This window comes from Stenella coeruleoalba (genome assembly GCF_951394435.1).
Source record: "Stenella coeruleoalba genome assembly, chromosome: 14".
Classification (NCBI taxonomy): domain Eukaryota; kingdom Metazoa; phylum Chordata; class Mammalia; order Artiodactyla; family Delphinidae; genus Stenella; species Stenella coeruleoalba.
The window spans coordinates 56,721,328-56,745,971 of NC_137160.1; the positions used below are offsets into that span (position 1 = coordinate 56,721,328).

Sequence of the window (24,644 nt, forward strand, 5' to 3'; positions counted from 1 at the left end):
CACATGGCTTGTAGGATCTTAGCTGCCTGACCAGGGATCGAACCCGGGCCCTCGGCAGTGAGAGTGTTGAGTCTTAACCACTGGACAGCCAGGGAATTCCCTCCCATTCTAGTTTTTGCTTGTTTATATTTTAGTAAGAACAATTAATTTTATTCCCAATAAAACCAAGGCACTTTAATAAATTTTTAATTTACAGTTACTTCATTAGTAAATTTTATATTCAACAATACTATCTCTAATTTCTACTACTTAGTGGAATTGTTTTGATGGTTTACTTTCAATACCCTAAAAACGATACTAGATTTTTTTTGTATCTTAATGTAAATGATCCATTTAATGATAGAATGCTTTCTAGAAAAATAAAAATTCCCTTCTATTCTACCACAACAGCCAGATTCTTTGATAGGTCATTTATCCAGTCTTAGCCCACAACCTCACTCTGGTTTTTTGTTGTTGCTGTATCAATTTACATTCCCACCATTTTGTTTTCGCTGTGCCACACAGCATGTGGGATCTTAGTTCCTGAACCAGGGACCAAACCCGTGCCCCTGGCAGTGGAAGCGTGGAGCCCTAACCACTGGACCGCCAGGGACGTCCCCTGTCTCTTTTTAAACACCTCCACTCAGGGTGAGTCACTCTCTACTCAAACAATCCATTGCATTTCGAGACAGTCATCTACCAGAGAGGCAGCCCCCAATCACCACCACCATCTATCTCCTCCAGCACCCTCATTCCCAGTTAATGATGGTAACGGTGACGGGAAGCAAGAGGGTAAACAAGTTGGACGAGATGCCCAACTTCCTTGCTCTGGTGCTGAGCCTGTCACACTGGGCACTCCTACCCCTACAGACACTTGAACAAGGTGCTGGATGGACTGAAAGGCACAGGAAAAAGAAAAAAGTCATCTAATAGAACTATTTTACTTGGAGACTTGGGAGACTATTTTATACAAAAATGAACATGGAGGGGCTTCTCTGGTGGCTCAGTGGTTAAGAATCCACCTACCAATGCAGGGGACACAGGTTCGAGCCCTGGTCCGGGAAGATCCCACATGCCGCAGAGCAACTTAGCCTGTGTACCACAACTACAGAGCCTGTGCTCTAGAGCCCGTGTGCCACAACTACTGAAGCCCGCGTGCCTAGAGCCCGTGCTCCGCAACAAGAGAAGCCACTGCAATGAGAAGCCTGCGCACTGCAACGAAGAGTAGCCCCCACTCGACACAACTAAAGAAAGCCCATGTGCAGCAATGAAGACCCAACGCAGCCAAAAATAAATAAATAAATTTATTTTTTTAAAAATGAACATGGATATACTATGAAGTAGTGATTCATGTGACGTACGAACATTAAATTGGAGATGCCAAAGAAATCACCATAGGCAGATTAGGGCGGTAACTCTCAGACTTCCCCAAGTCTCTATCCATCCCCTCTAACATTTATTTATTCCACTCTGTCTTTAGAGCTTTCACAGATATAAAACTTTGAAAACCCATTCTGAAATATGCCCACTGTTTCCATGATTTGCAGTTCACCTTGGCTCTAGCCATACCCTGATTCTTTCCATCTATATTCATTTTAAATGCATTACTCAATGAACTAAAATGTTAAATAAGTTTTAGCACCTCTGAGGACAGTTGAAATGGACTGAAAAGAAGCATTTTCATTATGAAGCATTAAACCATAATTGTTCCCGAATGTCTTAGTCTGTAGGTTTCAAATGATTACAGAAATGAAGTACTGGACAAGAACTCTTTTCTTCTCCTAAGAGCTGCCAGAAGTCGCTGAATTGGATCTAAGGAGAAGCATAGATGTGAATTAAGCAGAAATTTTTAAAGGAATAAGAGAATGTGGTATAGAGGGGTGGGAAAATAGAAAACCTGAAGGGGGAAGAAGACACTGAAAGAGCAATCATTGTGCTATCCAAACTGTAAAGCCTTAAAGAGAGTGCAGTAAAAATATACAGAGAGAGCAAATGACATAAATTGGGAAAAATGAAGATAGAATATGGAATAGAGAAAGGGAGAATAAAAATAATCACTGTACCACATTAAGAAAAGAAATGGGAAATGTTAAAGAATTTTGCAGGCTTAAAGAATACAGGACAGTGTCTCTGTAGGTTTGCATTTTATGAAGCAGTTTATAAGTCCTGTGAGATTCTTTAAAAGGGACTATGAAATAGCCGTATTTTCTGAAAGAAAACATCAGCAAAACCTCCCAAAGTACATTAGAACAGTTAAAATTTTGTACAATGTTTATGCAAAATAAATATTTTCCTGAAAAAACAATCTAACATTGAAGATTTTTTTTCTCTACCAAAGAGCTTTGTATCCGTGGTTCATCTCTGTGCAAAAAGTTCTCCCAAATTACCAAACAAAACTTGATTCTACCTGATGACAGGAGAGAGAATCAGTTGGGAACAATATTCAAATTAAAACCAACTTGGTCAGTTTTTAAAGAGAAGCATAAAGCATTCAACTCATCTTCAAAATTGTGAATAGACACTATAAAACTCTACTCAAATTCTGAATGCATAGTTCTGTCTATATATAGGTTCCACGCTAAGTCAATTTCAGAAGGGAATAATCAGTGAGAAAAAAAAACTAGAAATAGAAGAGGTGAAGAGAGAAGTAAAAAGAGATAAGAAGGGAATATGGGAAGGGAAAGAAAAGAGGCAAGAAATAAATGGAGCTTCTCTGGGAAGAGCAAATATAAAGGGAAAAAGATACAAAAGACAGAAAAAGTGGCATATTCAGAGACTCAAAACAGATTTTTTTTTAAACAAAAGGAGAAAGAAAAAGGGAATGACAAGTTTGGGGGGTGTGTGTGTGTGTGTGTGTGTGTGTGTGTGTGTGTGTGTGTGTGTGTGTGTGTGTGTGTGTGTGAAGAGAGCCTCAACTGGGTGCTCTTCTCATATCCTGCTCACTTGGTCTCTATGTTTGGGAATAAATGTAATCATTACCTTTGGAAATACTTATTAATTTTTTAAACAACTGTTCAAAGCTCTTCATCTCTATTCAAAGGCTTAATTCAGAATTAGGAGAGTCACAGTATACTACACAGGGATTTTGGTATCAGAGAAGAATTATTCTTTAGACCACAGTAGCTAAGATCATAACAATGCTGACTCACTGGTTAGTTTTTAACCTGTTTTAAAAATCAGCTTGTAACATAAGAGAGATTCTTTGCAACCACGGAGTAGGCAAAGATTTCTTAGATGAAACACAGAAAGCATGAATCATAAAACAAAATAATTGATAAATGGGACTTCACTGAAATTAAAATTTTCTGCTATCTGAAAAACACTGCTAGGGAAATAAAAATGCAAAGTACAGACTAGGAGAAAATATTCACAATATATATATCTGACATATATATCGATAACTCTTGCAACTCAATAAGACAACCACCCAGATAAAACTTGCCAAAATGTTTAAGCTAACACTTCACCAGAAGAATATATTACTAATTGCCTATAAGCACATGAAGACTTGTCAGCATCATTAGTTATCAGAGAAATGTACATTTAAACCACAGTGAGACATCATTACATACCCAGTAGAATGGGGAAAAGTAAAAGGACTGACAATGCCAAGTGTTGATGAGATATAGTGTGATAATATAGGGAGCAACCAGAACTCTGGTGGGAATGTAAAATGTCAACAACCACCCTGGAGAACAGCTTGACAGTTTCTTGTAACATTAACTTCATACTTAGCCTAAGACCCATGCATTCTACTCCTAGGTGGTTACCCAAGAGAAATGAAAACTGTATCCATACACAGACTTATGCAGAACATTGACAACAGCTTTATGCATTACAGCCAGAAACTAAAACAACCTCAAAGTTGATCACCATTGTATGGCTACACAAATTGTGGCAGAGGCCACAACACGGATAAATTTCAACAATGTACGGAGCAAAAGAAACCAGATGCAACAGAGTACATACTGTGCGATTCCATTTACATGAAATTCCAGAAAAAGCAGAAGCTATGGTGACAGAAAGCAGATCAGTGATTGTCTGGGGCTTGGGGACACAGGGAGGTGGATCCGGACTGACTGAAAAGGGACACAAAGGAACTTTTGGGGATGATGGAAATGTTCTATATCTTTACTGCTCGTGGTGGTTACGTGGGTATCTACATGTGTCAAAACTCATTGAACTATATATACTTATAATGGGTGCATTTTACTTCACGTAAATTGCACTACTGTAAGTTGATCTAAAAGTGAGTTTGTAATAATTTAATGTTTCTAGTAAATAGAAATATAGGTGAGAATATCCTAAAAATGGAATATTTCAAGAGCCAGATTTAACTATAAAGTACTTTAACTCAATTTTTCCTCATTCTTTAATGCTTTAAATCTAAAATAATTTCACGTTTTCTATTCAACACTTTTGAATCATTGTATTTAGCCACTATGAATGACTGAAGAATGAATAAGTAGATATAAAATGTTAGAATTTATTTGAAGAATAAGCATTACTCTTTTCTTCATTCATTCACCAAGTATTTATTGATCAGTACTAAGAAGAGTATTAGACACTAAAGATTCAGAGGCATAAGACCCAGTAGCTTTGAGTCCAGTAGAAAAAAAGAGATAAGAAAAAGAAGCAGGGGAGAGGAAGAGGGAGAGAATAACACTAAGACCCAGCTGAGGTCTGCAAACACTTATCTAGAGACGTGTCAGGTGCTATGGTCACATGAAGTCAGGTACAGGTATGTTAAAATATCTAAAGTAGGCCCAAGAAGGGGTCACTCATGCTAAGCCCCAGTCAACAAACCAAAACTTAGCTAGTTTCTAAGCTGGGATCTCCCATAAAAGGAAGGCCTAGGTCCACCAATCAGCACTTCCCTGCTCAACACGAGTATCCAGACCAGCTCCAAGACATCCCTTTGCTCCATGAAGGGGGTAACCCTGCGTTGATCAATCAGCAAATGCCCAGTATAACTTCCTTGCCCCTGATCGCTTTGGTCTATAAAAATCTCTCACCTAGAGCAGCTCTTCAGAGCTCCTTTCTCTTAGCACTTCTGAACCTGGATGCTGCCCAACTCATGATCTTTTCAAAATATATGATTGTTGGATTTTTCCTTTAACAGCTGAGAATGCACGTAACCAATGGGATCCAAGTGGTAAAGAAATCAAGGGAAAGAAATTAAGTAAGCCACAGGGAACTCTGTAAGGAGGAGGAAAATAAGAGGTGGCTCTGGATTAGAAGTTGTGAGGTTGAAATGCTAGCTCCACAAGAGCAAAGTAAGAAAGCTGCCAGGACTGAACGCAGGATTTCTGGGTTTAAGGTGGAGTCCTGGAGGACAGCAAGGTCTTGAGAGCACCCGTCAGTGACTGCAGAACAATCCCGGGGAGGGAGTGAAAGAACCCTGAGACTGAAGTGAGGGGCTGTGGAGGTCATCCTGGAAGGTGGGGGGGCAAGGAGGAGAGGATAATGAACCACACAGCTTGGCTCCTGTCAGTGGCAGTGGGCAGGGGAGTGGATGCTTAGTACTGAGAAGCTGCCAGATAAATCTAAGGAAAAAGTAGTTAAAAGGTCCTTGAATAAGCTAATAATGCTTAAGTAGCATGATAACATTTGGAAATTGACATTGATAATTTTCACAGTAATTGATTTTTACACCGCTTTACATAACAACAGTAGACATTAGGCTGGATCTTACAGCTTTAGAGAGAGACGGACCTGAGTTCAGAAAATAAGCAATCAAATTCCTGGCATTTGAATTTTAAAATAAGTGCTTGAAATGCAAAGCAGAGGCTAAAGTCTTGAAAGGCTAAAGGCTTTCAATCAATTGGCAGAGCAGAGCGGAAAGCTCTTCTGAGCACCAGCCTCAAGGTTAAATTTGTAACATAAAAGAGCTGGCGCGAAAAGGGGGAAAAGCATAGCCAGTTCTACATTTGTTTTATTCTGTTTGAAAACTCATTCAAACCCCAAAGGAAATATCTTGCATTTGTTTTATTTTGCTTGAAAACTCCTTTTGGGCTTGGAGGCAAGTGTTTTTTTTTGTTTTTTTTGGTTTTTTTCACAAGGACAGATAAGAAACTAGATTTAGCAGGGCCTCCAAAAAAGGGACTGTGTCTCAGGCTGCCTCCCAAGCCTGGTCAGTCCATGGAGAGGTGGGGCCTCAGAGGGGAAATGACTGAGAGCCCAGATGAATTTGGAGAAATCCCAAGACCTTCATCTGACTTCTATGGGTATGTAGCTCAGAAAGACCTCTAGCTTCTTGAAAATTTCCAGGCTGAGGCTAGAGGGATAAAATACCAACAGCGAAGCGAGCTGTCTGGGCAGATGAGCTGGAGGGCCATCTCCTATGCCCTTCCCAGCGCTAGAGAACGCTCACATATGTAGAAGGGCTTAGACATATAGGGACAGGCCTCAGAACCCACCTCAGGATGGGTCTGGAGGTCAGAATAAGGAAGGCTCCAGAGGGACCAGAGGCCACGGAGACACGTGGGCACCTACGATGATGGATCAGGGATCAAGTCCCACAAGCAGAGGACTGACGAGGCTGCGTCTCAGCAACTGCCAAGGCACGGCTGGTGCCTGCAAACTGGATACCCCACGCCCGGCCCTTGAGTCTAGACACAGCCTCGGGAAAGGTCCAAAGGAGAAATCCTATATTAGCTATTTAAAAGCCAGAACCTTACTCAGAGGTTTCTGAAATGACTGAGTAATCAATCATTTTGACCGAGTCTGCCTAGAAGTAACTGGATTAAGTTTTCTGCCATCAGACAAAGTGATAAAAAGACTGGCTCTTAGTTAGAAAAAATCTTTTGTCCCCACCTGAGAGTGTGGGCTGTGACTCTCTACCAGCCTCACTAAATGCTTCTTTGAGCGCTTGTTTAGGACACTCACACAGCGGTTCTGGCTGCCTGAGATGCTCTTCCTTTCATCCCACACAGCTGTCTCTTTCTCATCCAAGTCTGAGTTTAAATATTACTCAGAGAGATTTTTCCTGTCTAATCTTAGCATGTCTAACCGCCAACTACTACACACACACGCACACGCACAAATGTACACACATTTGTTCTATATCAGGATCCTAGATTCATTTCCCTTATCTCCCTTTCCTCAATTTAGTATTTCATAGTTATTTTATTACCTGGTTAGTGCTACACTGGTATCACCATAAGGGCAGAGCCTGTGCCTGTTTAATTGTCACAATGGTCACAGTGCCTAGCATGGTTTTAGCTCTACAGCAGCCATTTGAGAAACACATGTCGAATGACTATACCAACCTCTCTGCTAAATTCTTTGCCTGAATTTGTCTCATTTAATCCTGAGATAGATGCCGTTATTGCTCTCGTTCTAAAGGCGCAGCAAATGAGGCACAGAGAGGTTAAGTGGTTTTGCAAAGGTCACACAGCCAGTAAATGGTAGAGCTAGAATTTAAACTCAAGTAAGAAGGATAAAAAAAACTAAGTGTGACTGACTGCACAGCATAGCATTTTCTCTTTTCACAAACACAGAAGGTAATGGCCTGGGCCTCGCCGTCCCTGTGGCACTAGGAGGACAATGACCAGTGGACCCTCCCAAAGGCCAGTACACTGGAATGTGGGCCAAAATCAGTTTCTACTTCTTGGATGGGGGGATTTTTCAGTCCAAGGATGTAGTTTGTTGATGACAGTGTAGAGGTTCCCGATGGCACCTGGGGTCTACGTGGGGACAGACTACACAGATGAGGATGAGACAGAGCTCCATAGGATTCAGGGATATTTGGGTACAGCTTAAAAAACAAACCATTGGATACTTTTTTTTGTTTTTAATTGCCGAACTGCAGCAGCCCTCCATACCCCAATCCCAAAGCTCAGACCTTTCTTGAATGAGGTGGCAGGTGGGCTGAGGTCTTAGACTCACAGTCCATTCAGAACTTTAGGCATCCCCTCCCTCCCATACGAGTACTCTCCTGTGCTCTCACTCTCTCAACCGGAGGCAGCATCTTCCATCTACTCTAGAAGTCGGTGAGTGATTCTTAACTTGCCTGACTTTACTTTCTAAATATTTCTTAGATTTACCAGGTACCTTCCATTCCTATCACCCCTGCCCTAATCAAACCCTCCTTCTCTCTCACGTGGACTACTGCCGTAGCATCGTAACTGGTCTCCTGTTTTCACATCCATCTGCTTATTTACATTCACCGGCTTTCTAGGCTTCTCTTTCACAACCACTCACCTCCATTTTCACAATAGGAAAGCAGTCAGTGTGTCCATAAATGGGTGTGGCTGTGTCAGTAAAACTTTATAAAAACAGGTAGTAGGACAGATTAACCCGATTTACCACACACTTACCAGAATTATCTATAGAGAATGCAACACCAACCACATACTATGTCACTCCTCTCCAAAGGGAAAAATAAAACTTTAGATAACGCACGCTGTCTGTAAAAGATCCATGCTTCTGAAGGTGGCCTGCAGGTGGCATCTGGCCTCGGCCTGCTGTCTGCCTTTTTATCTCACTACTCCCTGCCGTGCCGTCCCACTCCTGCGACACAGAACTGTGTCTGGTTCCCCGCACACAGCTCTTGTTCCCTGACGTTCCTAGTCTGACATCTTTATCCATGTGCTTCCTCCTGCCCAGAATGACCTACTCACCTTTCCTCTTCACTTGGCTAATTCCTACTTATTCCTACAGAGAAGACGCAGGCCTCCTTCTGGAAGCATTCCGCTGTCCACAAAGGATTTGCTGCCGTCCCCTGCTTCCCAAGAATCCCTGTTCATCTCTATCATTGTTAGTACAGCCCTGGGTTATCATTATCTGCCTGTCTCCCCCATGAACTATGAGTTCCTCAACAGAAGTTTTCCTGTGTCTTATCCGCCTTTCAATCCAATGCCCAGCGTTTTCTTAGCACATAGTAGAGACCATACACACTTTAAGATATTTATTAAATGCATGCATGTTTGAATGAATGCAATGAACTAGTCTGATTTTAAAAAGAGACTGTATAAATGAACACTATCATTGTGCCACACACATCTTTTGTTTTATATATACATGTACACACACACATATATATAATACCTCGGGTCTGAATCCCATCTCCATGACAAGATTATCAGTTCCAGAAAGTCTGTATGGGCTTCTTTCATGCCCCTCAGAGGCTGTGGTTCTGGGCCCACTCTGGGCATCATGGAAACACTTTTTCACTTTTAAATTAATATAATTTATTCCAAAGATCAGGTTTTAATATGAGCATTTACATGCCAAGCCAAACAGGAAATTACTGTTACTTTCTAAAATACTTTTTCGAAATAAATTTATATCTCATCCACTTTCTGTGTGAGATTTTGTGCTTAAGAAAAGCAACATCTTTTGTTTATCCTGTCTTTAGGATTAACATCCTTATTTCTATTTTTGGATGAACATTTGTTGATCATTTTATCATATGACAAGAATATATATTGAAAATACAATTTGAGATCTTATGACGAACTAGAAAAAAGCCATGTAGAATAGAAGAAAGGAAAGTTAGGAGTCAGACAGATGTGCTTTTGCAAATCTAGTCATGAGAATCTAAGCATATTTTCTAAATGCTAAAACAGAAAAATTAATAGACAGCACATTGGGTTTGGAAGGAAGCTGAGTGATGTAACAAATGACAAAATACAATCTTGCCCAATGAACAGCAACTAGAGGCGGCAACTAGAGAAGCAGCAGGAGCCGTAACAGAGGTAGCAGTTTTTGTTATTAAATATCAACTTTTATGACCTGGCTTAAGTCCAAAAATCTACGTAGTATTTTCCTCTGCACAAAGCTACTTCTTAGAGAAATGAGTTGAAAATAAATGAGTGTGAAATCCCTTTAAAATGGTATGGGAAAATAATGTTTAAGATTATTCATTAAGCTGTACACCTGAAACACTGTAAATCAACTATACGTCAATTTAGAAATTTTTTAAAAGATTATTCGCTAAATATTCATCTGATACGTCTTTGCTTAACACGTATGAAATGCAAAGCAGAAGGTTAATCACTGTGGAAGGTATAAAAATAACATAGGATCCCTGCCCTCAAGAAGCTTCTGTTCCTAGGGACATCCCTGGTGGTCCAGTGGTTAACACTTCGTGCTTCAGATGCAGGGGGCACAGGTTCAAACCCTGGTCGGGCACTAAGATCTCACATGCCACTCGGCGCAGCCAAAAAAGAAAATAAAAGAATAGGAAGTTTCCGTTCTAATAAAGGAAAGACACACATATAAACCATGATATTGCAAGCCAGAATAGGATAAAATGCCAAGTAACAGTGTAAAGAAAGACCAAAGAATTCAAACGATGGACAGATTACTTCCAACTTTACAGAAATGAGTTTTATTTTTTTTCTTGAAATGAGTTTTATGTAAGTTAAAATTAGAGAATCACAGGCAAAAAAAATGTGTAAAGGTAAACCTTAATGGACAAATACCCAGACATATGAGCCTCTGTCCATGGAAAAGCACTCATTTCACGCTGGTCCTGAGATTTGAGATTTTAAATGAACGGCCACTCCAACACTTAGGGAAAATCGACACACTGCCAATAATTTCACATACATGTACTTTTGAACAACGTAACGTTATTACCCACCTAATCTGTATGTTCCCTGCACACATGCATATACATACAATGTGTGTATTATATTATGAAAACTACCCTGGGACTTGCCTGGTGGTGCAGTGGTTAAGAATCCGCCTGCCAATGCAGGAGACACGGGTTCAAATCCTGGTCCGGGAAGATCCCACATGCCGCGGAGCAACTAAGCCTGCACTCCACAACTACTGAGCCTGCGCTCTAGAGCCCGTAAGCTACAACTGCTGAGCCCACGAGCACAACTACTGAAGCCCGCGTGCCTAGAGCCCATGCTCCGCAACAAGAGGAGCCACCCCAATGAGAAGCCGCGCACAACAAAGAGTAGCCCCCACTTGCCACAACTAGAGAAAGCCCGTGCACAGCAATGAAGACACAATGCAGAGAGATTGGTTCAAGATGGTGGAGTAGAAGGACGTGCTCTCTCTCCCTCTTGCAACAACACCAGAATCACAACTGCTGAACAATCATCGAGAGGAAGACACTGGAACTCACCAAAAGAGATACCCCACATCCAAAGACAAAGGAGAAGCCACAATGAGACGGTAGGAGGGGCACAGTCAAAATAAAATCAAATCCCAAACTGCTGGGTGGGTGACTCACAAACTGAAGAACACTTATACCACAGAAGTCCACCCACTGGAGTGAAGGTTTTGAGCCCCACGTCAGGCTTCCCAAGCTGGGGGTCCAGCAACGGGAGGAGGAATTCCTAGAGAATCAGACTTTGAAGGCTAGCGGGATTTGATTGCAGGACTTCGACAGGAGTGGGGGAAACAGAGACTCCACTCTTGGAGGGCACACACAAAGTAGTGTGTGCATCGGGACCCAGGGGAAGGAGCAGTGACCCCCACAGGAGACTGAACCAGACCTACCTGCTAGCATTGGAGGGTCTCCTGCAGAGGCAGGGGGTGGCTGTGTCTCACTGTGAGGACAAGGACACTGGCAGCAGAAGTTCTGGGATGTACTCCTTGGCGTGAGCCCTCCCAGAGTCTGCCATTAGCCCCACCAAAGAGCCCAGGTAGGATCCAGTGTTGGGTTGCCTCAGGCCAACCAACCAACAGGGAGGGAACCCAGCCCCACCCATCAGCAGACAAGTGGATTAAAGTTTTACTGAGCTCTGCCCATCAGAGCAACAGCGAGCTCTACCCACCACCAGTCCCCGCCATCAGGAAACTTCCACAAGCCTCTTAGATAGCCTCATCCAGAGGGCAGACAGCAGAAGCAAGAACTACAGTCCTGTAGCCTGTGGAACAAAAAACACATTCACAGAAAGATAGACAAGATGAAAAGGCAGAGGGCTATGTACCAGATGAAGGAACAAGATAAAACCCCAGAAAAACAACTAAATGAAGTGGAGACAGGCAACCTTCCAGAAAAAGAATTCGGAATAATGATAGTGAAGATGATCCAGGACTTCGGAAAAAGAATGGAGGCAAAGATCGGGAAGATGCAAGAAATGTTTAACAAAGATCCAGAAGAATTAAAGAACAAACAAACAGATAAACAACACAATAACTGAAATGAAAACTACACTAGAAGGAATCAATAGCAGAATAACTGAGGCAGAAGAACAGATAAGTGACCTGGAAGACACAATGGTGGAATTCACTGCTGCGGAACAGAACAAAGAAAAAAGAATGAAAAGAAATTAAGACAGCCTAAGAGACCTCTGGGACAACATTAAACACAACAACATTCGCATTATAGGGGTCCCAGAAGGACAAGAGAGAAAGGACCCAAGAAAATATTTGAAGAGATTATAGTCGAAAACTTCCCTAACATGGGAAAGGAAATAGCCACCCAAGTCCAGAAAGTGCATAGAGCCCCATACAGGATAAACCCAAGGAGAAACATGCCGAGACACATAGTAATCAAATTGGCAAAAAATGAAGACAAAGAAAAATTATTGAAAACAGCAAGGGAAAAACGACAAATAACATACAAGGGAACTCCCATAAGGTTAACAACTGATTTCTCAGCAGAAACTCTACAAGCCAGAAGGGAGTGGCATGATATACTTAAAGTGATGAAAGGGAAGAAACTACAACCAAGATTACTCTACCTGGCAAGGATCTCATTCAGATTCAATGCAGAAATCAAAAGCTTTCAGACAAGCAAAAGCTAAGAGAATTCAGCATCACCAAACCACCTCTACAACAAACGCTAAAGGAACTTCTCTAAGTGGGAAACACAAGAGAAGAAAAGGACCTACAAAAACAAAAACAAAACAATTAAGAAAATGGTAACAGAAACATACATATCGGTAATTACCTTAAACGTGAATTGATTAAATGCTCCAACCAAAAGACACAGGCTTGCTGAATGGATACAAAAACAAGACCCATATATATGCTGTCTGCAAGAGACCCACTTCAGACCTAGGGACACATTCAGACTGAAAGTGAGGGGATGGAAAAAGATATTCCATGCAAATGGAAATCAAACGAAAGCTGGAGTGGCAATACTCATATCAGACAAAATAGACTTTAAAATAAAGAATGTTACAAAAGACAAGGAAGGACGCTACATAATGATCAAGGGATCAATCCAAGAAGAAGATATAACAATTATAAATATATATGCACCCAACATAGGAGCACCGCAATACATAAAGCAACTGCTAACAGGTATAAAAGAGGAAATCAACAGTAACACAATAATAGGGGGGAACTTTAACACCTCACTTACACCAATGGACAGATCATCCAAACAGAAAATTAACAAGCAACCACAAGCTTTAAATGACACAACAGACCAGATACATTTAATTGATATTTATAGGACATTCCATCCAAAAACATCAGATTACACTTTCTTCTCAAGTGCGCATGGAACATTCTCCAGGATAGATCACATCTTGGGTCACAAATCAAGCCTCAGTAAATTTAAGAAAATTGAAATCACATCAAGCATCTTTTCTGACCATAATGCTATGAGATCAGAAATCAATTACAGGGGAAAAAAATGTAAAAAACACAAACCCATGGAGGCTAAACAATACATTACTAAATAACCAAGAGATCACTGAAGAAATCAAAGAGGAAATCAAAAAATACCTAGAGACAAATGACAATGACAACACGACAATCCAAAACCTATGGGATGCAGCAAAAGCAGTTCTAAGAGGGAAGTTTATAGCTATACAAGCCTACCTCAAGAAACAAGAAAAATCTCAAATAAACAATCTAACCTTAACCTGAAGGAACTAGAGAAAGAAGAACAAACAAAACCCAAAGTTAGCAAAAGGAAAGAAATCATAAAGATCAGAGCAGAAATAAATGAAACAGAAACGAAGAAGACAATAGCAAAGATCAATAAAACTAAAAGCTGGTTCTTTGAGAAGATAAAATTGATAAACCATTAGCCAGACTCAACAAGAAAAAGAGGGAGAGGACTCAAATCAACAAAATTAGAAATGAGAAAGGAGAAGTTACAACAGACACCGCAGAAATACAAAGCATCCTAAGAGACTACTACAAGCAACGCTATGCCAATAAAATGGACAACCTGAAAGAAGTGGACAAATTCTTAGAAAGGTATAACCTTCCAAGACTGAACCAGGAAAAAATAGAAAATGTTAACAGACCAATCACAAGTAATGAAATTGAAACTGTGATTAAAAATCTTCCAACAGGGCTTCCCTGGTGTCGCAGTGGTTGAGAGTCCACCTGCCGATGCAGGGGACGTGGGTTCGTGCCCCGGTCCGGGAAGATCCCACATGCCGCGGAGCGGCCGGGCCCGTGAGCCATGGCCGCTGAGCCTGCACGTCTGGAGCCTGTGCTCCGCAACCGGAGAGGCCACAACAGTGAGAGGCCCGCGTACAGCAAAAAAAAAAAAAAAAAAAAAAATCTTCCAACAAACAGAAGTCCAGGACAAAATGGTTTCACAGGTGAATTCTATCAAACGTTTAGAGAAGAGCTAACGCCCATCCTTCTCAAACTCTTCCAAAAAATTGCAGAGGAAGGAACACTCCCAAACTCATTCTATGAGGCTACCATCACCCTGATACCAAAACCAGACAAAGATACTACAAAAAAAGAAAATTACAGACCAATATTACTGATGAATATAGATGCAAAAATCCTCAACAAAATACTAGGAAACAGAATCCAACAACACATTAAAGGGATAATACACCATGATCAAGTGGGATTTATCCCAGGGATGCAAGGATTCTTCAGTATACGCAAATCATTCAATGTGATACACCATATTAACAAATTGAAGAAGAAAAACCATATGATCATCTCAATAAATGTAGAAAAAGCTTGTGTCAAAATTCAACACCCATTTATGATAAAAACACTCCAGAAAGTGGGCATACAGGGAGCCTACCTCAACATAATAAAGGCCATATACGACAAACCCACAGCAAACATCATTCTCAATGGTGAAAAACTGAAAGTATTTCCTCTAAGATCAGGAACAAGACAAGGATGTCCACTCTCGCCACTATTATTCAACATAGTTTTGGAAGTCGTAGCCACGGCAGTCAGAGAAGAAAAAGAAATATAAATTGGAAAAGAAGAAGGAAAACTGTCACTGTTTGCAGATGATATGATACTATACATAGAGAATCATAAAGATGCCACCAGAAAACTACTAGAGCTAATCAATGAATTTGGTAAAGTTGAAGCATACAAAATTAATGCATGGAAACCTCTTGCATTCCTATACACTAATGATGAAAAATCTGAAAGAGAAGTTAAGGAAACACTCCCATTTACCATTGCAACAAAAAGAATACAATACCTAGAAATAAACCTACCTAGGGAGACAAAAGACCTGTATGCAGAAAACTATAAGACACTGTTGAAAGCAATTAAAGGTGATACCAACAGATGGAGAGATATACCATGTTCTTGGATTGGAGGAATCAATTTTGTGAAAATGACTATACTACCCAAAGCAATCTACAGATTCAATGCAATCCCTCTCAAATTACCAACAGCATTTTTCACAGAACTAGAACAAGAAATCTTAAAATTTGTATGGAGACACAAAAGACTCCGAATAGCCAATGCAATCTTGAGGGAAAAAAATGGAGCTGGAGGAATCAGACTCCCTGACTTCAGACTACACTACAAAGCTACAGTAATCAAAACAATATGGTACTGGCACTAAAACAGAAATATAGATCAATAGAACAGGATAGAAAGCCCAGAGATAAACCCACGCACCTATGGTCAACTAATCTATGACAAAGGAGGCAAGGATATTCAATGGAGAAAAGACAGTCTCTTCAATAAGTGGTGCTGGGAAAACTGGACAGCTACATGTAAAAGAATGAAATTAGGGGCTTTCCTGGTGGCACAGTGGTTGAGAGTCCACCTGCCAATGCAGGGGACACGGGTTCGTGTCCCAGTCTGGGAAGATCCCACATGCCACGGAGCGGCTGGGCCCGTGAGCCATGGCCGCTGAGCCTGCGCGTCTGGAGCCTGTGCTCCGCAATGGGAGAGGCCACAGCAGTGAGAGGCCCGCGTACCGCAAAAAAATAAAAATAAAAATAATGAAATTAGAACACTACCTAACACCATACACAAAAATAAACTCAAAATGGATTAGACATGTGAGACCGGACACTATAAAACTCTTAGAGGAAAACATAGGAAGAACACTCTTTGACATAAATCACAGCAAGATCTTTTTTGATCCACCTCCTAGAGTAATGGAAATAAAAACAAAAATAGAGAAATGGGACCTAATGAAACTTCAAAGCTTTTGCAAAGCTACAGACAAGACGAAATGACAACCCTCAAAATGGGAAAATATATTTGCAAACAAATCAACGGACAAAGGATTAATCTCCAAAATATATAAACAGCTCACGCAGCTCAATATTAAGAAAACAAACAACCCAATCTAAAAATGGGCAGAAGACCTAAATAGACATTTCTCCAAAGAGGACATACAGGTGGCCAAGAAGCACATGAAAAGATGCTTAACATCACTAATTATTAGAGAAATGCAAATCAAAACTACAATGAGATATCATCTCACACCAGTTAGAATGGACATCATCAGAAAATCTACAAAGAACAAACGCTGGAGAGGGTGTGGAGAAAAGGGAACCCTCTTGCACTGTTGGTGGGAATGTAAACTGATACAGCCACTATGGAGAACAGTATGGAGGTTCCTTAAAAAAGTAAAAATAGAATTACCATACGGCCCAGCAATCTCACTACTGGGCATATACCCAGAGAAAACCATAATTCAAAAAGACACATGCACCCCAGTGTTCATTGCAGCACTATTTACAAAAGCCAGGTCATGGAAGCAACCTAAATGCCCACCAACAGACAAATGCATAAAGAAGACGTGGTACATATATACAATGGAATATTACTCAGCCATAAAAAGGAATGAAATTGGGTCATTTGTAGAGACGTGGATGAATCTAGAGACTGTCATACGGAGTGAAGTAAGTCAGAAAGAGAAAAACAAATATCGTTTATTAACGCATATATGTGGAACCTAGAAAAATGGTACAGAGGAACCAGTTTGCAGGGCAGAAATAGAGACACAGAGACAAACGTATGGACACCAAGGGGGGAAAGCGGGGGGTGAGGGTCATGGTGTGCTGAATCGGGCGATTGGGATTGACATGTGTACACTGATGTGTATAAAATTGATGACTAATAAGAACCTACTGTATAAAAAAATAAAATAAAATTCAAAAAAAGAAAAAAAGGACTTAGGATATGTAACATCCAAATACAATGCAGAGTCCTTTACTGGATCCTGGGACAACTGAGGAAATGTGAATATGATCTGGATATTAGATAATATAAGGTATTGTTGTCAATTTTGTTAAGTGTGATAAAGTTATTGTGGTTATACAAACAGAAAAAGACATTTTTAAGAGATGCACACTAAAATATTTAGGGGAGAAATGTCTGCAATTAAAATATTCTTATAAAAAAACAGATGAAGCAATTAGAGTCGAATGTTAATAAATGTTAACTATTAATCCAAAAAGTATAAAAAACAAAAAAAAAAAAACCAATGCAGCCAAAAATAAATAAATTTATTAGAAAAAAGAAACAAAAAACTTCCCTGCCATGCAATTGCTTGTGCTTACATTTACATTTCCACCTTCATAAACCCTGGAAAGGATACTGTCCATTCCCATAAATCCTGCTCTTTCGCTCCCTCTCTCCCTCATCCTTACTTCTCCCCTGACAAGGAGCAACTTACTTGAGTGGTAAGTGGAGGAGAGAACCTGATACTTGATGACTCCACTCCTTCCTCTCTCTGCCTTTATTTAGGGAGCTGGCTGCCCACACAAAGCCTGTGTCCTCCTCTGTTCCCTGTGCGATCACATCCTCAAGGACGATGTGGCCAAGTCTGCAATTTCTGTGCTCCTGTGACTCTGGTGGGTGCGTGAACCTCATTTTGGAATTCAGTATCACAAAGCCCATTTGTCTAAGCTACTCTAAGCCACATTCTCCAGTATCAGATGGTAAAGCTGATTTATTACTGGTAAAGTAATAAAAACTGTGTGTTAATCTACACCTGCCTGACTCCTTTGCCTCATCTGCTAAAAATGGGTTCACAGCTCCACCCGGCAAGAAGGGTCAAGTTCATCAGGCCCCCTCGAAAGCCAGTATCTTGGAGCACAAATTCAGGCTCAGATATTCTGTAAGAACTCTTCCAATTCCAAAACGAAGTCCAGGACTTACACTCCTGCCTGTCTGCTGGAGGCAGACAATATGGAGACAGAACATCATAGACTCACAGATTCTAGAAGTGGAAGGAAAATAAGACTGTTGACAGCTTTTCCGTGAGCAACCTGAAACCCAGAGAAGGAAGCTAACATGGTTCTGGCAGGACCAGGGCTCAGGCGTCCTGACTCCCACCCAGTCTGGTGAGAACTTTATCTGAGGAATACCTCAGTTTTACTCAGCCTCACTCATTCCTGAAGGAGAAACAGAACAGACTGTCTCCAGAGCATGTTTCTCCAAATGATCCCTACCTTTTCCCACGCATATATGCTGACTCATGACATCACAGAAAAAGAACTGGGTATTTGGCCGTTGAAGGCAACATCACTCTTAAATACTTTTCTCTTGGTGACCTTTGCTCCATCAGAGAAAAAGCCTATTATTTCCTGTAATCACCTAGGTAACTGAAGACATGTCGGCCGATGATTCATGATCACCAACCTCAAAAGAGCCCTTAACATTGTTTCCTCTGTCGGTGACTCTGTCACTCTTGTAACTGCTCTAAGCCCCAGACAGGCATCTCCCGCACTCACAGGTGGTACCTCCTCTTTCTCGGGCACGTTGAAGACCCCAGACAGCAATGCCCTCTCCTCCCACATCCATCTGGCCAAACCCAGCTGTATGTGTGCCCAGCCCCTCCTTCTTCCCTCCAGTTACAGCAGACATGTACCCCTCAACCCACCTCCGGCCACTCTTCCCATCATGCTCAGATCCCACGCCCCTCCCACCTTCCCAGGTAAAATGCCACCATCAGTTCTCTCTCCCCTCTCCTGTTTGCTCTGCTGGTGCCTCTCATCTGGATCCTGCCCATCGACATTCCAGCTCGAACCTCTTCCAAACAGAAAGAGAAAACACGCTCTCTCAGTGGCACACCCACTTCCACTGTGACCACATTCAGGGCCAGGTCAGATCACTCAGAGGACTAAGTACTGAGGTACTCTTTCCCACATGTAAAGCAAACAGTAAAACAACGCCCAGAAAGCCCGATAGAACTGTGAGTTTTTGGTAACGACTCCTTTAGTTCATTGTTTCCAATTGTCAAGTACTAAATTCTTTCCACATTTGCTGTTTTGCTGCTCCTACTCTGCTACGAGCTTTGTCTTAAGCACATACTCAGTCTGCTCAATGGGTAATCCAGAATGTGCCTGTTCTCTCTTATATTCACAACCAAAGGAACGGGATTTTCTATAACTTGCCGTCTTCCTCATTTCTCCTCCCACCATTGCATGTCTGGTTTCTGCCCTAATCACTCCACCAAAAGGCCTATTACTGAGCATCTAAGGCCTATCACTGACTTCTAAGCATCTAATGGGTATCTCTCAGTCCTCATCTTATTCCACCTCTCAGGAGACTTTGACCCTATTGACCTCTCGCTTTCCTTTTCGAACTACTCTCTTTTCTTAGCTTTGTGCGTCTGGTTTTTCTCCTCCTTGTCTGACTGCTCCCTCTCAGTCTCCTCGTCAGATTCCTCCCTCCTCTATGAGCCTTTAAAAGTTAGAGAACCTAAGGGCTCTTTCTAGATCCTCTTCTCGTTTTACTTTATAGGCTTTCTCCAGGCAATGCCATCCAGTCCTACGGTTTCAGCTACCATGAATTTTTAGGAGAACTCTACAATTTATCATTCAAACCAGAGCATTTTTTCAGAGTAAAGGAGGGGTACTATTAGCAATTATGCCCAGACTGTTCAGGGCCAACTTGAATACATGGTCACCCTATATCTCTATGCCAATGAGCCCCAAACGTGCTTCCCCAGTGAAAACCTCTCCTCTGAGCTCCAGACTCAAAGACCGAGTTGCCCACTCACTATATGCACTTGGATTCATTAATCCACGCTTTTAACAAATACTGAGAATCTACTATAGGTCGAGCACTGTTCCAGGAACTGATGATACAACAGTGAACAAAGCAGACAGAGCTCCTGTCCTCATCACACTTCAATTCTCTTTGGGGAGAGAGGAACAAAAGTACAAACATATAAAAGCAGATATTTTTCACCATGATGAATGCTGTGGAGAAAAATCAAGTGGGAGAAGGGGACAGGGAGTGTTGGGAAGAAGACGGAACACACGCTATTTAGTGTGATCAGATAAGGCCTCGCTGAGAAGGTGATGTTTGAGAAAAAGCCTGAAAAGGGTAAAGAAGCAATGAAAGTGGACATCTGAGCAGAGGGAACAAAAGGTGCAAAATCCTGTAACTGGCAATGTGCACGGCACCCTCGAGAAACAGTGATGATACCACGTGGGTCAGGCTGAGAGAACAAGGGGAAAAGCAGGGAGATAGATCAGAATGTTAACAGGAAGCCTACACTGCATAGGGCCTGGGAGGCGACTGTAAGGATTCTGGCTCTTACTCTGAAGAAATGCGAAGCCACTGGAGGGTTCTGAGCAGAGGAATGCCACGATCTGACTTGTGTTTTTAAAATGCTGCTCTGGGCGTGGGGCTGGGAGTAGAAGTAGGGGGCCCAGTTAGAGGCCGGCACGGTAATCCAACGGGACAGTTTTGGCGGCTCTGACCAAGTATTAGCTGTGAAACTGGTAAAAGGTGATCAGATTCCATACACATTTTGAAGATGGAGCCAAGAGAATCTGCTGATGGTTGGATATCATGTTTGAGAAGAAAAACGGAAGTCAAGGATAACCCCTGGGGTTTGGGCCAGGGTGACTAGAAAGATGACGTTTCCGTTTTCTCAGATGGAGAAAACTTCAGAAGGAGCAGGTCCAGAAACGAGGAGCAGAGACTCCCTTGGGAACATGTTAAATCTGAGATGTGCATTAGACATCCAAGAGGAGCTCTTAAGTAACCAGCTGGATATACAAGTCTAGAGCTCAGGGAGAGGTCTAGGCTGGAGATAAAAACTAGGGAGTTTTCAGATCTATACATGGTACTTAAGTCCACACACCTGGACAAGATCATTAAAGAAGTGGAGGTAGAGGAGAGGTCCAAGAAATGAGATCCAGGCACACAGGGAGCTGAGGAAGAACACGGAAAGAAGACGGGGAGGGGCATCCGGGGGGCGGGAGTAAAACCAAGAGAATGTGACACTTGAAAACCAAGAGAAGACAGTCTCAAGGCGGAAAGAGTGATTTGCTATCAAATTGATCTCTGGCATTGATATTAAATGCTACCAATGGGTCCAATAAAATAAGGGTTGAAATTGACATGGAGGTCACAGTGACCTTGATACATTCAGGATGAGTAAAGTACCAAGTATGAAAGTCTGATTAAAGTGGATGGAGAATTAGAGGAGATAATACAGAGACAGTGAATACAAACAACTCATTTGCGGAGTTTCCCTGTTAAGAGGAGGAAAGAAAATGGACATTAGCCAGAGAGAAAAGTGAGGTCAAGAGAAGATTTTGGTGGAAGAGAAGAGTGACGATGCAGGGGAGAGAGGAGAGAATTTCTGAGTGTTGCCCTTGCCCTTGGGTGGTCCCATCCTAGGAGGAAATGGGATCACAAGTGAAGAGGTTAGCCTTTGCTAGGGTAAGCTTAGTTCCTCCGTAATAAGAGAAGAAAAGGCACAAGAAATGATTACAGACACCTACAGGTGGGTAGATGTGATGGCGAGAGTTCATGGACATTCTCTTCTGATCACTTCTGCTTCTCAGTGCGGCGGGATGCAAGCCCATCCTCTTAGAGTGAGAACTGGAGAAGAAAGATTTGAGGTGTGGTGGGTATGAAACAATCACCAAGGAGAGTTGAAGAGTGCGTACTAGTGAAAGCCAGTATGATTTTCAGGCAGCATTATGGGTATGTTTGATATTAATGCTCATATAAATTGAGCCCATTCAGCATGGCTTTGTGTTTTTCTCCAGAATGAGGGCAGGTAAGGAGCAAGTAGAGAACTGAATTTAAGTAGGATTGTGTTTTCTCCAAGAAGAGAGAATGAAGCAAGAGAAGGTCAAGGGAGTCGAGCACATATGCAAAGAGGTGATGATAACGATACTACAGAAGGAACAGAAATTAAATAAAGCGGTCAATGAGATGAGAAAAGAGTGAGAACCCATGAAACTATGAGAGATCAATAGATTATAGGTACTGGTGGGAAAAGCAACATTGGAGTAGGGGTACTAAAGAGAGTGAGATGGAAACATAAGAACTGGTGGTAATAGGGTGGTTGGAATTGACATTAAGGAAGGTTACAGTTATTAGTAATGGCAGGCTCAACATGTCCAAGATAAACCTATGATCCTCTTCCAGCATTTCCTATCTTAGTAAATGAAGTCACCAAGCTTTTCCTTTGCTGCATGCAATGCATCACTACATCTTGTCCATGTGACCCCTTATAGAATTCCCAAAGCTGTCTGCTTCTCTCTTTTCACCTGCTACTCTGCAAATCCAAGCTACCATCATCCCTTGCTTGGACAACTGTAACAGCCTTTTGGTTGGTCTCCTCACATCTGCTCTGACCCCAACTATAGCCAGAGTAATCTCTTCAAAACAAATAATCATGTGCCCTATTAATTAAAACTTCAATGGCTTTCTATTGTTCTTAGGGTGAAGACCAAGATTTGTAATGTAGCCCACTGGGCACCTGCACTGTCTAGTCACCGCCTCCTTCTCCAGCCCTATCTTGTACTGTTTTCCCTTTCACTCTGTGCTCTAGATATGCCGGGATTTTTGTCTTCAAATATCCCATACTTCCTCTGACACCAGAGACTTTGCCGATTGCCTTTGTGAAAATCCCCATCTCCTCCCTAGTTAATGCCTTCATGTCCTTCAGATTTCAACTTATGTGCCCTTTCTTCAAGGCCCACTTCTCTGACTACACAGTATCAACTGGGGTGCCCTGTCATAATTTTTCTTTTACTATGCTGCCCCAGTTTTCTTTAATCAAGGATCACGAGCTCCAGAATAGCAGCAACTGTATCTGTTTTTATTCACTGTTGTGTCCTAGTACCTAGGACAATCTGACACATAATTCTGTCCTTTAAAGGACCACTTAACCTTGTTAAACTGATAGTCATATAAGCCATATTATTGCCTCTGCTATTAATATCTTGAATTCAGTGAATTCCTTAATGCTTTGCTTCCCACACGGAAAGGTCTGAAAATTCAATAAAACCACCCTCCCACCAAAAATGCCAAAGTTCATTTAAATATTGTATAAAGCTTTGAAACCAACAAATGGTCTCTGATAAATACTCTGACATTTATAATCGCTTTGGTAAAGACATTGTCTTACTTGTATCATCAACTTTCTAATTTTTGATCGCTTCCAAAATGCTTTCACATGCATTACTCAATTGATTCCCCTAACAAATCTATAAAGGTTGGTGAATATAGCTGGGGTTCCAGACACGCTGACAAATGACCAAAAGAGACTGTTACCTTAGTATGAGGCCCACGTCAAAACAAAGCCCATTCATTCCAGGAGGCAGTAGGACTATCTCCTAAGGATACCTGCAAGAAAATTATACCCATGCTATTATACCCATAGCTATAAAATGCTATTTCAGTTCCACAGGTTATCCATTCATCAAGCCCCTGTAGTATGTGTCTCACAAGTCTTTTTAGTGTGACATCAGGGGACATCTCACTTCCTGACTCACAGTTTGAGTCACTGTAAATGATTCCCCCAAAGAGAGCAAACAAGTGACAAAGATACATGCTGGACAACAAAAACAACCATTTATTAAACAGTCACACTGTCCTTTGTCATAATTGCTTTCAGCAGTTTGAAATATATTCTGATTAACCCCACACAGATAGGGACATGGTTCTGCATTTACTTGCCTAAAGGAAGTAACTATTTTGAAATATTCCTGATTTAACTTCTTTTTTACAAGAATTGTGAGTCAAATAAAAAACAATGTTCAGATGAGTTCTCTCACACTCACTCACTTTTGTTTAGGCCATTTCTTCAAATGTCTTCAAGTTTTATTCTAAAATAATCAAATTTCTACATAGCTGATTTTATGTGTCAACCTGGCAAGATTATGGTGACTAACTGTTTGGTCAAACATCTGTTTTTCAAGTTGCTGTGAAGGTATTTTTTGGATGTGATTGACATTTAGAATCATTGACTTTACAGTGAGCAGAGGGCTTCCCTGGTGGCACACTGGTGGTGCCTGCCAGTGCACGGGACACGGGCTCAAGCCCTGGTCCAGGAAGATCCCACATGCCGCGGAGCAACTAAGCCCGTGCGCCACAACTACTGAGCCTGTGCTCTAGAGCCTGCAAGCCACAACTACTGTGCCACAGCTACTGAAACCTGCATGCGTAGAGCCCGTGCTCTGCAACAAGAGAAGCCACCACAATGAGAAAAACGCACACCAAAACGAAGAGTAGCCCCTGCTCGCCACAACTAGAGAAAGCCCGCACACAGCAACGAAGACCCAACATGGCCA

The 24,644-nt window shown here is 41.6% G+C and overlaps 1 long non-coding RNA gene across 1 annotated transcript in view; it reads right to left on the reverse strand.

Moving 5' to 3' along the window:
• The window catches only part of LOC307197338, a 77,541-nt gene that overhangs the window by 49,838 nt on the left and 3,059 nt on the right, over window positions 1-24,644 (reverse strand). Inside the window, exon 2 of the long non-coding RNA XR_013831387.1 lies at window positions 23,626-23,697. This is a non-coding gene — a long non-coding RNA (uncharacterized lncRNA). The remainder of the gene's footprint in view (window positions 1-23,625; window positions 23,698-24,644) is intronic.